The following is a 14,821-nucleotide window of genomic DNA, read 5'->3' as shown; positions in this document are numbered from 1 at the left end:
AGGTCATATAATTGTGTTTTTCTGATAATCTTCTCTCATCTCTTACCCATTTCATTTTCGTGATAAAGGTATTAATTAAGAAAAAAAAATCAGACGCACATTTCATTAGGTTTGATATAGAACTTATAAAGTTATTTTGTGGTGTCAACCTTTTTGATAACTCTACAAAGTTGCATATCAATTTAAAAAAAAATAAGGGCTCGACTTTAATTTCATGACAAAAGCATTATTTTCTATTATACGTAAAAATACTTAAAATTAAAACAATTTAAATTACATAGATATAGATTGATTTTTAGAATTAAAAAGTTTTCATTATCCAGGAGTATCTTAGGTTTTTTGTTAAAGTGCAATATAGAAATTTATCAAAGTCGAGCGGACGCCAGGCGGAACCCGTTTGCTAATATATATATGTCATAAATATCTTAAATCTCATTAGAATCATTAGGAATTATCTCATTCATTGCTTTTTTATTTATTTTATTATATATTAAACATAAGTAGTACATACATAAACGTACATTTTCAAACGCTGTCTCGAGACTAGAATCTTTAGCTTTTTTATATATGTACTTAATTGCGGATATGTTTCCTACATTTGCAGTCAAAGAATTTAATTTCCTTCAATATGTTGCTGTGATAAGTGCATTATGGGCGTAAAAAGAAATTTACTGATGGGTAGGAAATAAATGTCCTCGACTGTTTTATATTAGGTTCCTAATCTCGCTTACGTATATATAAATAAAATTGTTGCTTTGCAAATAAGTTATTTTGGACGAGATAATTTTTATATTATAAAACTGCTTGATAGAACAATTCATATTAAAAACATTTGTCGTTTTTACAGACATAGGTTTATTAAATACTTTATGGATTTAATAAGTTACTGGTTGAAGATAAAAAATATAATTTATCTATTATATATAGTACGCATAAAGTCAAAAATGAATCTCATTTATGTTTTATTTACATCTATGCATACAAACATTTATTTAAAGTTCTATATTTATATATAACATAAAATGTACTATTTTTTTAATTTTATAATTTGGAACCTTTTTTTTTTAGAAAAGATTAGAATCTTTATTTTTATGTTGGTAAACAGAAAACAAAACTTTTATAGATTTTTATTACGAAAATCGTGTGTTCACTAAATAATAAATTTTATATATAAGCCAAAAATACATAATTATGATTACGTAATAAATATTTTAAAACATTGTCCGCTATGAATTCCAGATTTAAAAAAAAAAAACATTTTTAGTTCGAATTAAGAATGGTTTGTTTATAAGGTAAGGGTTTTTCAAAATAATATACTACAATGTTATCTTCTGTTATTTCTGAAGTTAAAAACAATCTGTTATTTAAAAAAATATAAGCTTGTTATAAAAACATACATTATTCGGAACCGGTGCTATTTTCTATAATTCTTGCAACAGATAAAAATTAATGGTAAATGTTGTAAAATAAGTGGGTTTATATTGTAAACAGAAAAAATTGATTTATTTTTTAATTCATGTTGTTATATGTTTAACCATTCATTGTATTTCTATTATAGCCTTGTTATTTATTTCTTATATGTATGTTTTAGAACTAAATTTAAAAATTTGTTCGCGAAGTTTAAATTTTCTAAAAGTACTAATTGCATGAGTGTTAAAATTATAACACGTTCAAAGATTTTGGCTGTTGTTTTGACTAGTCGGTGAGTTAATAAAATATATTTTATTACTAAAATGTTGCGATGTAAACTTTTGATAATATGAGAAAAAAAAATTTGTAATACTTTTTAAAGATTAGCACATGGAGTTATTTATAAGTATATTTCATCAACTATTTTTAATTAATTTTATCTTTTTCTTCTTCTATAATATATTTGTAATTTTTTTACAGATCTTCTCAAGTTTAACTTTTTAAGTGCTACACTATTATTTTTAAGTACACCTTTGTAGTCACAATTACGGTAGTGTTGTTGTCGTGATATGAAAACGCTTTCGATGTCCATTTATGACGATTGTTAACCAATGCAGTTTAACGTAAGACGCTTGTATTTATACAGTTTATACGAACAATATATGGAAAGTTAAATCAGTTTTATTTTTTTTATTTCCTTCCTTTTTTTCACCTTTAAATTAGATCCGGTGACCAAAGGTTGAAATGCCGTGCAACAACTCGACTACCGTGGTTTCTGTAATCACGGATTTTATCCAATAATTTAATTTCCCGCCAAAACAAATCCCCTGTGATGAGAGAATTAAATGAGATTATGCCATCACTCAAATCGCATTCATACAAATAATTTTCAGTTACGTCGCGGCGGTTGACGAGAGCGCATGTGTGCGTAACACTTACAAAGTTCATAGAGTTTTAATAGTGTTTGTGTGATAATGTAACCGATTGTAAATAAGTTTCGTATTACCCAAGTTGTGTGAAGTCATGTTAAAGTTTTTGTAATCTTCATTTAAGTAAAAAAAAAAGTGAAAATGAAAGTAGCTGAGCAACGATAGTCAACGTTGTTAGCAATCGTTTTGAATTTTATAGTAACTTAGCATAAAGGTTCTACGGGACCATTGAAAAAAGGGTACAACGAAAAAGGTGGCGGTAAAGAAAATTCTTAAAAAGGTTTTGGAGAGTCAAGGTACTGTTGACTAAACAATAATAATCGTTTCGTAAAAAATGTTAGTTATTAAGTCAATTTCTAATTTAAAATATTTCTTAGCACTCTTTTAAAAATGAGGAAAAATGTGTATCATTAAAATAAACAACAAAAATGAGGAAAATGATATAAGGAAACGACCAATAGTAAAAAAAAAAACTTTGAAAGTATTTTGCGTTATAGCGTCGATTTTAAATCTAAAGGTGTGAAAGTACTTGAATTTTAATATAGCTATGAATTTAGCTATAAGTAAATATCAAAATTAGTTACAATTTAGTTGGCAACCTTGTTGATCTCTGTGAAGACACTTCGTCTTACCAAAAAGTGCTGTTCCAACAACCAAACTCAATAATAGTAGAGACAGAACACCTGATGTATGAAAGGACGGATTCACGTTAGTCGGATTACGGCATCTCTGTATATCTTATCTTACTAACATTATAAATACGAATGTTTGGATGTATGGATTTCGGTGAAATTTGGCGTACATGTAGAGAATAGGCAATTAAGTTTTTTTAATTCCGCGAGAACAGAGTCGTATGCGACAGTTAGTCATAAATAAATAACCTTTTAAATTAAATAATTTAAAAATAAAGTGATATAACACAGGTAGGTATAATTATATAATTTTGATGGCAAACGGTAGGTCAGTTTGGTTGATACTGATCGAAACTCGATGATCATATACTTTATACATCTAAACACAAGCGAAGCTAATTTAAATATAACGTGAATGGAATCCCTTATTTTGTTTGTTTTGTGACATGTTAATGGTCGTGCTATTCAACTGTCTATGTCATCATTCTTTTCTACAGAAAAAATTGACGATCATCAAAATTATTTATTTTTTGTTTACAATAGTTTGAGTCTCTTATAACAGTCTTTCTATTAAATCAAGCAAATATTTATCTATGTTTGGGATTCCCCTTAACACGTTCTCTGCTACCGCGGTCAGTGCTGTCCGGCAGTGAAATTTCCATTTAGGCCTATTAAATTTTTTTATCTGTATAAAATTACTAAATTGTTTGCCTGTAAGAACAAAATGAAAACTCTCGTAAAATACGGTCATCACTGACTGGCTTGAACTGAAAGTCTATATGTCAACCATCACTGACCGACACGACCCGGAGAGAAAACAGCGATTTTTTTCTCGGCATAGAACATGTTAATTTGAAATTCACTTATATCTTTATCTCTCATTAATCATTTAAACAAGAATAATGGTTTTTTAATTTATGTGAATGAGTATAATCATAAATAATTGCTAATAATCTATCTACTACTAGCTAGCATTAATTTAACACGTTTAACTAAGTTCTATTGTTTAGACAGTATTCTGTTGTTGCCACACATCGTCTATATTCATGCAATCTTGTTTACATCCTTTAAACTCGTGCATTGAATTTAGTTAGACGATGTTAGCTGATATTGCATTATAATGCGGAGTTGGTATGTTGGCAATTTATATCTAAATGGTTTTCCTTCTAAACTAGTCGTGTCTGCGTTAAAATTTTAGTAAACGCTTCTAGATTTTTTTTTAATTCGCTAAATCATATACAACCGTACCGTGTACCATTATGTAGATTTTTATGTGAGGAAAATGCCTACGTATATTCTCCCTTGCATATGCATGGGGCATATGCATATGGGTTTGCCGACATTGGAATCTGATGGTAAGTATCCATTGAAGAGTCGTTATTTTTAAACTACTCAGAGTATAACAATAAACACGTTAGGTCTTACGTAACAATTCATTTAAGATAATACCATGAAGTTTAAATTAGATTACACGATATAATCGTTGAGTTGAAGAGTCGAGTCGTTTAGCTTCTTACTACATTAAAGTATCAAACTTTTCTAAACTATTTCTCTCCATATGTGTAAGGTTTGGTTGTTTGCGCGTGGGAATATGCAGTGTTCATAAATCGCCAATTAAATGCTTTGTTCTAATGTTCGTAATAAGACGCTAATATCCTAATGTTCCAAGTACTTATACAGTTTGAAGTAAACAACATACAGATTTCTATTCGACCTCTTTTTTTAGTTTTAAAATTGTGAACTTGGTTTAGCATGGCTTTTGAAATTACCTATAAGTGCTCTATTCAGTTTACTTGTCTTAACATAATAGTCGAATCATATTTTAGAACAACAATAGATCGGCCTTATAAAGTACTAATTAATGGAACGAAACACAGCAAATGAGGCGTATTGCTAAAGCATTCATAATCGAACGATAAGAGATGGTTGCATCTTACTGAGATTCAATTCCTAATGAAGGTCAAGAAGGTAATTGACATTGAATCGATATAGACCTACAAAAAAGAGCGTGTTTAAATTAAGAATGGGAATAATTCATAGTGCAACATTTCTAATTTTATCTCATCTATTGTCTGTACAAAATTAATCACAGATATTTCTGTTATTTTGGTGCCAAGAAAAAACATAGGATTAATTCCATAAAGGTCTTGAGAAAATTGCCATAAATTTCTCACAGTACAAATAATTAAGCATCTATTTCAGGATATTTAAATTCTTTTTTAAGAGGGAAATCGAGTGAGGAAATTTTAAAAAGCCAGTTTATTCTTTCCTTAAACAAATTACTTTTAGTTTCATCTACTAATGTGTCTCCGATGTACAGTAACTCAAGCTGAATAAGCAATTATTTGCAAATGCGTCTCGTAATGGAGTTTCGCCGCATACTATGCTTGGAGCCGTCTAGCCGATGCATTTATGTCAACCTTATTTATGCGATATACTTTACAATTTAAAAAGAAACAATGTCCTTGAACCGAAAGTATCATGTAATTTTATCTTTTGTTTCACGAACTGCAATATGGAATGATCTGTTGTCAAAACAACATCATTATTTCCATAGAAAATCCCTTACCTTGAATAAGTCTTGAAATCAGTCGGGTCAATCATCTTTGTCGGTACCACACTCCCTGCGACAAATCTGAAAATGTCAGAAGTTTCCTGTCGTATCGTAGCTGTCTTGTCATGTTTATTCTTTTATGTCATTTTCTATGTCTATAGGTATTAAATATCGGCTTTCCCAGATAAGCTTGTTTTACATCTAGAATATCGCATACGAAGTGACTGTACTTATTCTAAGAATTTTCATTTCAATCATATTAAAAGCTATAAGAGTGTCCTCACTACAATACACTAAATTGTCAATAATGTTATATTGGGTATCGTGTTACTTATTCTTGAGCGATTGGACAGCGACCACATGTGTCTCCGTCTACCTTAATCCCATAGCATTATTGACAGTTACTAGATCAGTTTTTTATTGGTTGTTAGATGTATCTAAACATTTTTAGGAATTGTATAGACCGACAAGGCTATCTGAACCATTGGGTATAAGTCAAATTAAAATATGACAGCACACTAGCGCCATCTTGTCAACGTTAAAAATGTCAAAAGATCCTCTTTGTACTGATTTGGTCAAGCAGCCAACAGATTTGATAGTTTATCGTTAGAAAACTTTAATTAAATTTAATCCATGATGTAAAAAAAACTGTTGGGTTTAAACTGATTAATTGAATGATGTGTGCTACAAAGGTAATATAGAGTTAACCCAATTAACAGATTGTACATTGGATTTATTATGAATCAATACTCAATACACTACAAATTGCATAATCATCGCATATCAGAAGTAATTGGTTATGCGTTACTGCAGATATGAAATGAAATATAGACCTGATTTGCGGAACTATTGACTTATTGAGTTTTTTTCATTCTATTTTTATTTAATCGTGAAGACTATTTTTATATTAGGGCAATATACTACGTCATCGTTATTTATTGCTTTAAATTCTTCAACAACCTCAAGGATTTCTATTACTGGGATTTTTCGTCTATTATTTAAATTGAAACAATTGTTAATTTTAAGAGTTTTATGGTAAACAAGAGTCAAGAACGGTATAGAATTTGCAGTATATTGAATTTAAAGTGAATTTTGCTTCGAATGACAATAATTTAATTACATTGCATGTCATTTTACTGCTTTCCATTTTGGTACCTGACAAACGTAGTGGTCAGTGGTATAAATGAGTCATGCAGTCACAATAATTCCGGCCGTTAATTAAACCTTGTGTTACTGACGTGTAGTGAATGAACTGTCGATGTATTAGCATTCTAATTTCGAACTGTCTGTTTTAATTCGAACACTTTAACCGTTAGCTTTCTCTGTTAAACACCTTGATTTTATAAAAACCAAAAATCCTGACTATGGACACTAGTGGATAGCGCCATCTAGTGTATGTTTTTGGAAACAAGGATTTTAAAATTTGAAATATGTAATTTAAACTAAATAAACTGATTTTACATAAAATACTTAAACTTTTTTGGATGTATTCAAAAAATAAAAAATTGGTTTAGGTAAAAAGAAGTTTTGACGCGCAAAAATCAAAGTTACTTTTCACTAATTCAGAATTTTTGATCCTACGTCCACTTCATGTGCTTAGTCGATGCAATAATTCACAATGAATTGTACATACATACCAAACCGCATTCATATAAAACATATTTAGGTATGCGCAAAAACATTAAAATCGCTGTTTTTTCACTATGAATGAGTTATATCTTTTGCCTGTAGTAAATAACGGTTTTTACTGTTGTGCGTAAAACTAAATTGTAGAGCAAGTAATATCTTATCTGTTCTGCTTTGATATAAAAGATTCTGGCTTTAAAAACTACATTCATTCTGTTATAGTATGTGAATTGGTAAAGTTTTTCGATTCGCCATTTTGCATACGATTCACGTCACAAGTTAGCTCATAAATCGTTTCTCTTCAATATAAAGTTATAATTTATGTTGATTCGTTAGTCATGAAGCAGAGATGTCCCTCGCCTCTCCTTTCCAAACTTTCTAATATTCATAATTTTTATTCAGTTATCATTGGAGCGACTGTCATTGTTACATTATGGTTAAAGAGTTGTAATTTTTTTTTATTTCATAAGGTGGTAAAAGAGCGAGCGGCCACTTGAAATCGCTAAAATAGCGAAGTGACCGTTGCCCATAGACATACGCAATTGCATATGCGTTGCCTACCTTTACAAATAACAAATACAAATTGATTTGACGGATTTCGTTAATGTTTAGTTGATTTTTTTTGTGGTGAAGAGTGTGTATTATTAGTTAATAGACGGAACAAATTTACTTTGCATTTATAATTTTTAAACATAATTTATTTGCGGCCAGACTTAGAGACGGTACGTCTCCCTTAGTGTAGGTGAAGTATGAGAAATCTATACCTAGGCGACCCTTTGGCGACCAATTATCTTTTCTGTGTGCAGTTTTTGAGATTATTTTAAATTGTGCTCGTTAAAAGTTTGCTATCCGATATTCTGAGTGGAAAAGGCATCGCTAGCGAACAACATTCGAACAATCCCTTTGACACATTCACCTGAATATATTTAATCATTTCGATCACAACGTGATTCCTTAAGCCGCCTTTTATTCACGAAGCTTTTCCCCCCGACTTGACGTTTAGGATTTTATGTTTTATTACATTTTACGCATATTTTACAAAGTCCATGCTTTCAATTTGAATTTTGGACTTGAATCTGATCTAAAATATTTTTATAGGTTAAACTTCATAAATGGACGATAAAATTTTATTTAAGTTCAACTTAATTTGGTATTAAAATATTTGAAACTATTATTAATATCGTTGCACTTTATACGAGAACATATCTGATATTCATGTTTCTGAAAAATCTTTTCGCTTTAATAAATATTTCAGCGTTTGGCTTCCGCGTGACATTTGTATTTCAAATAAATCCTACGTAGAAATATTGTACGGAATTTGATGTTGTTTTTGCTAAGAAAAAGTGTCACGCACTTTACATTTCATTTCCATTTCTTTGTTTATATTTCTACTATTAAAATAGTTATTGGATAAAAAATACGGGCTTTTATTTTTTAAAACATGGGACTTGATGATCAAACTTGAAGTAATATAATCACGGCCGTCAATCAGAAGGGTTGGCAGAGATTGCAGATTTCTATTTGGCGCAGTTCTGACACACCGCACTCGTGTAGTAAACATTCGCACCCTTAATACTGCGTTGTTATACCGTTGAAATACCGTATACGATTATTAAGATATGTCCTTGAACGTAATTATGAGCAAGGCTAATGTACTGATCGATATCTTCTAATCTGAGTCAGTGGAGAATCAATTATATTAGGGACGCTCCGATAGACAAACACTCCTTTACTTATGTCATCGTAACAAGCAGATTTTGACTGGGCTGACATGGCCTGACGTCAAGCGCAGAGCTTAAAGTAAGACGGCGGAGCACTGTGGACGTCGTCTGCCCCACTACGGGGATCTAGGACACACTCGGCCTTTTTGTAGTCAATAGTTACATATTAGCATTATGATAGATATTAATGTTAAAAAAATAAAATAAGAATTCAAGTTATTTTGAATAAATTATAACACAGAAACCTTCGTTATATTTATATAGTAATAGTACTGGGAAATCTGACGCGATTCAATTTTACGTGAAATTGATATTCTATTTTCCTTTACCGCTTCGAGACATTTTGTATAATTTGATAAAATAATGAAATATTATATTCACTAACTTAGGTTATTTTCAGAAATTAAAGAAATAAGTTCATTTAAGGGACTTCTTATATATTTGTCTTTGAGATAAGCAAATTGGTTTTCTTAAAAAATAAAGCTACGTAATAAGACAAATATAGTCGAAGAAATTCGCCTTACTCTTTATTCTTATTTGACCTAATATTAACATCATTGATAAAGACCCAAGATATATAAAAACTCACGAAGTCGTGAAATAATAATTAATTATGAATCAGCAAAAGTAACGCAAATATTCTATACAAATAATAATTAATAAGGTTATGTTTGTGGTATATCTCAGAGGTACTATTTCATAGAAAATCGAATTATGTTTCAGCAAAACTAAAACTGAAGTAAACATGTCAACGCAAACTGACCTTTATTTTGCATATCAAAGACCTTAATCAAGTCAAAATCACGTGCATTTAAATTACTTTAGTTATTAGTTTGCTTTGTAATTTTCGTGAGATACGATGCTAGGATTCGAGTTGTTTTATAATTTGTTTGTAAATCAGAGTTTAGACAGTTTATATCAAGATTTAAGGACAGAACAAGTCTTCTTGTGTGCAATTTGAAAAGTAAAGTTCTACAATCGAAATTGCAATTCAACAACCCGCTACTACAGTTTGTAAATAAATCTATTTAACTATTTTGAACTGAGATCGTAAATAATTGTAATCTTCCGTGATAAAGTTTTTAGTTAGGTACGTATATTATTTTATTCGTGATTTATATTAACTAATTGCTGACCATGAGTAACTTCATAAACACACGATACAGGAAAAATAGTTATAAAGTTGACGTAACGAAAAGATAAAGTCGATCACGCGAGATTTCAATGAATAACAAAAAGTAAATATTAAGTAACCGAGATTGTAATGTTGTAAAGTTTTATAATAACAATCTGGTTACGATAATAATAAAAATGAACGATTCAAATGAATTATTAAATGTTTTTTTTCCATTTCGTAAGTTTGTTTGTTTGCAGGAAATTTGCTATTTTATAATGTCTTTAAAACTTAAGAAGTGCTTTTATTTTACATCACCAGTTGAAGCCACCCTCGTCTTTAATATCGAATATTAAAAATAATATTAATATTCGATTCCATTGAAACAATATTAGCACACCCCTAATATCTATGTGGAAGACAAAACAAATTTCCTTTTGAATTGCCAATTCCACAGAACATCCGGAAAGCTTCGCCACATCTAATGAAACTGCCTTTAGAAAAAATGAACATCTTTATTGAAAATGTGCGCTCAAGAAAGTTAATTATTTAGACCAATAGAAAAAATGCATCTTAATATTCAGAACCAAATGTCTTGTGTATTTTTAACGTACGTTTTTTGTGTAAGCTAATAAACATTACGTCATTCATTTTGATTTTTTTATTCTTTTTTTTGGGATTTTTGTCCATATGGGACATGTCAATCCCATAGTGACTTTTCTTATTATTTAGTAAAGAAGCTGGCATAATCGTACCTCCGCGATTGAAGCCGGGTCTGACAGAATAGAAAAATTAGGCCAACATCATTTAAATTAACTTTCATTTCTGTGAAGCAGCTCACAATCCCGCCTGTTTTTCTCACACTCCAACAGCAAGATCCACTTTGATAAATACGTATAATTCATTTGTATAACTTTTTTAGTTTTTGTTTTCGGGTTTGCGTGTGGGAGCGATTCCCCAGTCAAAATGTTATTTTTTTTTCGTTTAAGGTTTAGGTATTCATAGGTTTCTATGAGACCGTATTACTTTACAACTATAAGTAGTGTAGTTACTTCTATTTGAACCTAGTGTTAGTAGATTTGCTTATTATCGCGGCGGGCGATTATTTCACAGGAATAGTTTATTGGGGCAATCGAATGGACTATCTTCAATCTATTTTAGTAGCGCGTGCTGAGCACATAAAGATTCTATTAGATTTCCCTCGAGGACGCCTCCACAACGTTGAGTAGTATGGTAATAGAGAATAGTGTGTTTTTATTTTAGTTTCTTTTTTGCTTGTAATATTTACTAATACTATACTACTTTTATAAAACTCGGTATAATTGTAAACCAATGACATTCAGGAGAGGAATACGAACCAAATGATACATTTGTCAAATCGAATTAGTCGATTCGGCTATGTAATGGAACTTACCTACATACAAACACGCATATATATAAACTTAAAACATTACTCTCTTGAATTAGTCGGACAAAATCAGAAAACTACTCAGTTTGTTTAACGGAGATTGAGAGTTTTAGCTTAATGTTTTGGATGTTTATGAAAACACATGGTTATGTTATTTGTAAGTTAAGTTTTTATAAACTTAAATGGTGCTACGCCACATAAATATATAATTTCGTAGATGTGCTACGGTCGAGATGTCGTAGCACTTCTACAATTGCACTTTGAAGAATAAATATGTCGAGTTGAGTTAGTGGACATTTATGTCGGAGAAATATTGCGTGTAGTAATATTAGTATGATGGGTTTTTATAAACGATGGTTGCAAGTAATTCACGTTGATATGTTCATTGTTTTTACACTTTAGTTGCTGCCTTTGAAGAGCTTAATAGTACGTACAAGAGTATATCGTAAAATTTTTGAAATACGAATAATGAATTTATTTTTTCCGAATATGATAATGCGTTGTAATTAGGAAAAAGAGTAATAGTTATTCTTAAATTTAATCTGCTACTTTATTAGCATTTTAATGTAGATATTGGCATGGTATAATAGCGTCGGTAGCTCAGGGGTCAAGCACTTGACTTGCAATCTGCAGGTCCTGGGTTCAAATTCCGCCATATACCAATGTGTTTTTCGATTTTCCGATTTACATATGTACATATTATCCGACGTTCTTACGGTGAAGGAAAACATTGTGATGCAAACTGCACATATCTGAGAAGAAATTCAAAGATATGTGTGAAGTCAACCAACCCGCACTTGGCCAGCGTGGTTGACTATGGCCTAATCACCTTTAACGGTAGGCTCCGAGCCCCTCGGTGGGGACGTATAGTGATGATAAATAGTGATCTTTATAGAACATTTCTTGTAAATGTCACCATTAATTAAGTCACGTACAGACTTAATTGAGAATACCTCTTTAATACGAACAATGTTAAAACGTAGTGTACGTGTAAATGTCTTTATACGATTACTGAAACTAAAAACACAAACAACGTGTTTACTAGAATACTCTGTTTATGTATGGCGGTTGCTACTCGTGTTGTCGACACGAGGAATCGTGTTTTGAATGCTAATCGAATCAAAACAAATTTCCAATTCGCAAAGCGACAAACAAGTTCATTTCATTTTGTATATACGACAAATTAAGAAAATGTTAATTAGAAAGCATATGCGCATAATTACGTACTGTTAAAGAAAAAGTCGAAGAATTTTGGAGTTTAAAACACAAGGAAACGTCAAATTTCGACACCAGGCGATTTTAGTCGCTACGCAATTAAAAGCAATATGGTGTCATAGAGCTTCGTTCACACGTCGTCCAATTTTGTTCTATAGTCGGCAAAACCAATCCCTTGCAACCTGTTTGTTAAAATCGTCGCAAGAAAAGTCGGTGCGATCTTTAATATGGCGGAGCAAATCTATACGAATATGTCTTGTAGTCGCGATGCCTGTACTGAGCGTATGGACGACTCTCGTCACCAAATCATCGTTGTGTGTATGTTAAACTTTATATCTGTTTTGTTCCACAATTTTTCCTAATAATGTTTTATACCTGTAATTGGATAAATTGTCTATCTTGAGTATTATTAGATTAGTACTTTCGAGTAAACACTTTTTATTAGTTTTGTGAATAATTTATCTGTTTAGTATATTTATATAAATAAAAGTAATCAAATAAATAAACTATGTAATAAATAAGGCGATTGTCCAACTTTTGCAGCTTTTGCGCCGAAGGCTCACGCTGTGTGATTTAATGTAAACCTACTCTGAACGTAATATTCTTGCTGGGACGATTTTTAACCCTGACAAAATCCTGGAGAAGAATGTAACAAAATACGATCAACAAAGTTTTTTTATCGTACTCATGGTCTTTAAATAACAGCATAATATATTGACAGATTTTTATCTTTACCTGCACTTAAACAATGTCATGGAAATTCTTAATAATAAATTTTGCACATTTAGTTACCGAAATAAACATTTTTTTTTGGTTTTTTTAATATCTGCCAGCATGAATTAACTTATACATTGTATATTCTAGACATTGATGACAGAACGAGCAATCAATATTGAATAGCTTTCATAATGGACACCGACCGCGTAATACCAGTATTGCTGACCAATATACAAAGACCTTCCGCCAATCGGTTTACAAGCTGTATTATATAAACATCTACAGTTTACGTGGTTCTTATTGTATTGGTTGACATATATTGAATTTATTTTAAAACAATTCAACCCAGTGTGTAGTTAATGGAATCTCTAGTTCAGATGAAACAACTATTGTATAACAAATTTAGTAAAGAAAGATAGTGTTTTAAATTAAATAATAATATCAATAATGTTTTGAAAGAAAGTTCTAAATTAAAAGTTTTGGTGGTCGTGGCATTACAAAGATTTATAAAGCTATTTTTCATTGTAAAATGGGGTAGATTGATTTGATTAGCTATTTTCTATAGATTATAAAATGTGTATCAGGACCTACCAAATGTAGATCAGTGGTCTCTGCCTACCTCTATGGTTTACGGGCGTGAGTTATATTGATTGTAAAATGTTGCTTGCACTAACTTGCTCTGTCCAGGTTATTGGTATTTTCCTTTAATCTAGTTAACAATTATCCCTTTTGTCAATGTCCTAGTATCGTCCCTTGAGCTACATGTCAAGGCGTTAACGTGAGCGCGTTGGTTACTTTGTGGCGAGTTGGAAACGTGTCATTCGATATGTTTTCTCGAACGATTGTGTACTGCATGTCAATTCGATGGAATATTTCTAAATTCTTGGGTTTAGTTGTACCTTTTTAACCTAACATTTATCAAATAATAGCTGTCGAGCGCGACTACGTCCGTTTGGTATTAAAAAAAGACTTAATTAGTATCCTCTATGTTATTCCACGTCTGCGACAAATTTCAGAGAGATCCATGCAGCCGTTTCTTACCTTCAAATAAACGTCTATCTAAACGTTCTCATTTATAATAATAGTAATACTGATTAGATAGAGGAGAAATGCTTTCGAGAATATTAAAACATAAGTGGAAGTAATTATATCAATATGTGTAAGCATTGTATCAAATATTGAACGCACTAAGTATGTATCTATAGCGATCATCGAACCTTAGACTTAGTATAGCTTAATGCTTTATTTCAACATCGCAGTCTGAATAGAGACATTTAATTATTGAGTTTCACAAAACCAATAAATCAAGACTAACGAGATGCCAACAGAGTTAGTCTGTGAACTTTAAATATTTGAACTTTTAATGGTCTCAAGTCACCATTGAACAAACTTTATTTATAGTAAAGATTAAGTAAATATACTTACGTTAGCGGAGCCGTATCTTGCATTTAACGTCAGTGTTTACGGCAGAAACTATAATTTTGAAATATTATAA

General features: G+C 30.9%; 1 protein-coding gene across 1 annotated transcript in view; it reads left to right on the top strand.

Annotated features, from left to right (window-relative positions):
* The first annotated feature begins 2,336 nt into the window (after nt 1–2,336).
* LOC106114758 (adenylyl cyclase 78C) overlaps nt 2,337–14,821 on the top strand; it is a 47,499-nt gene continuing 35,014 nt past the window's right edge. The window contains exon 1 of the mRNA XM_013308079.1: nt 2,337–2,635. The gene's annotated coding sequence lies outside the window, so the exon portion shown is untranslated. The remainder of the gene's footprint in view (nt 2,636–14,821) is intronic.

This window comes from Papilio xuthus, unplaced genomic scaffold (assembly GCF_000836235.2).
Source record: "Papilio xuthus unplaced genomic scaffold, Pxut_1.1 DF828037.1, whole genome shotgun sequence".
Lineage (NCBI taxonomy): Eukaryota > Metazoa > Arthropoda > Insecta > Lepidoptera > Papilionidae > Papilio > Papilio xuthus.
This window is presented reverse-complemented; position numbering and strand designations above follow the sequence as displayed.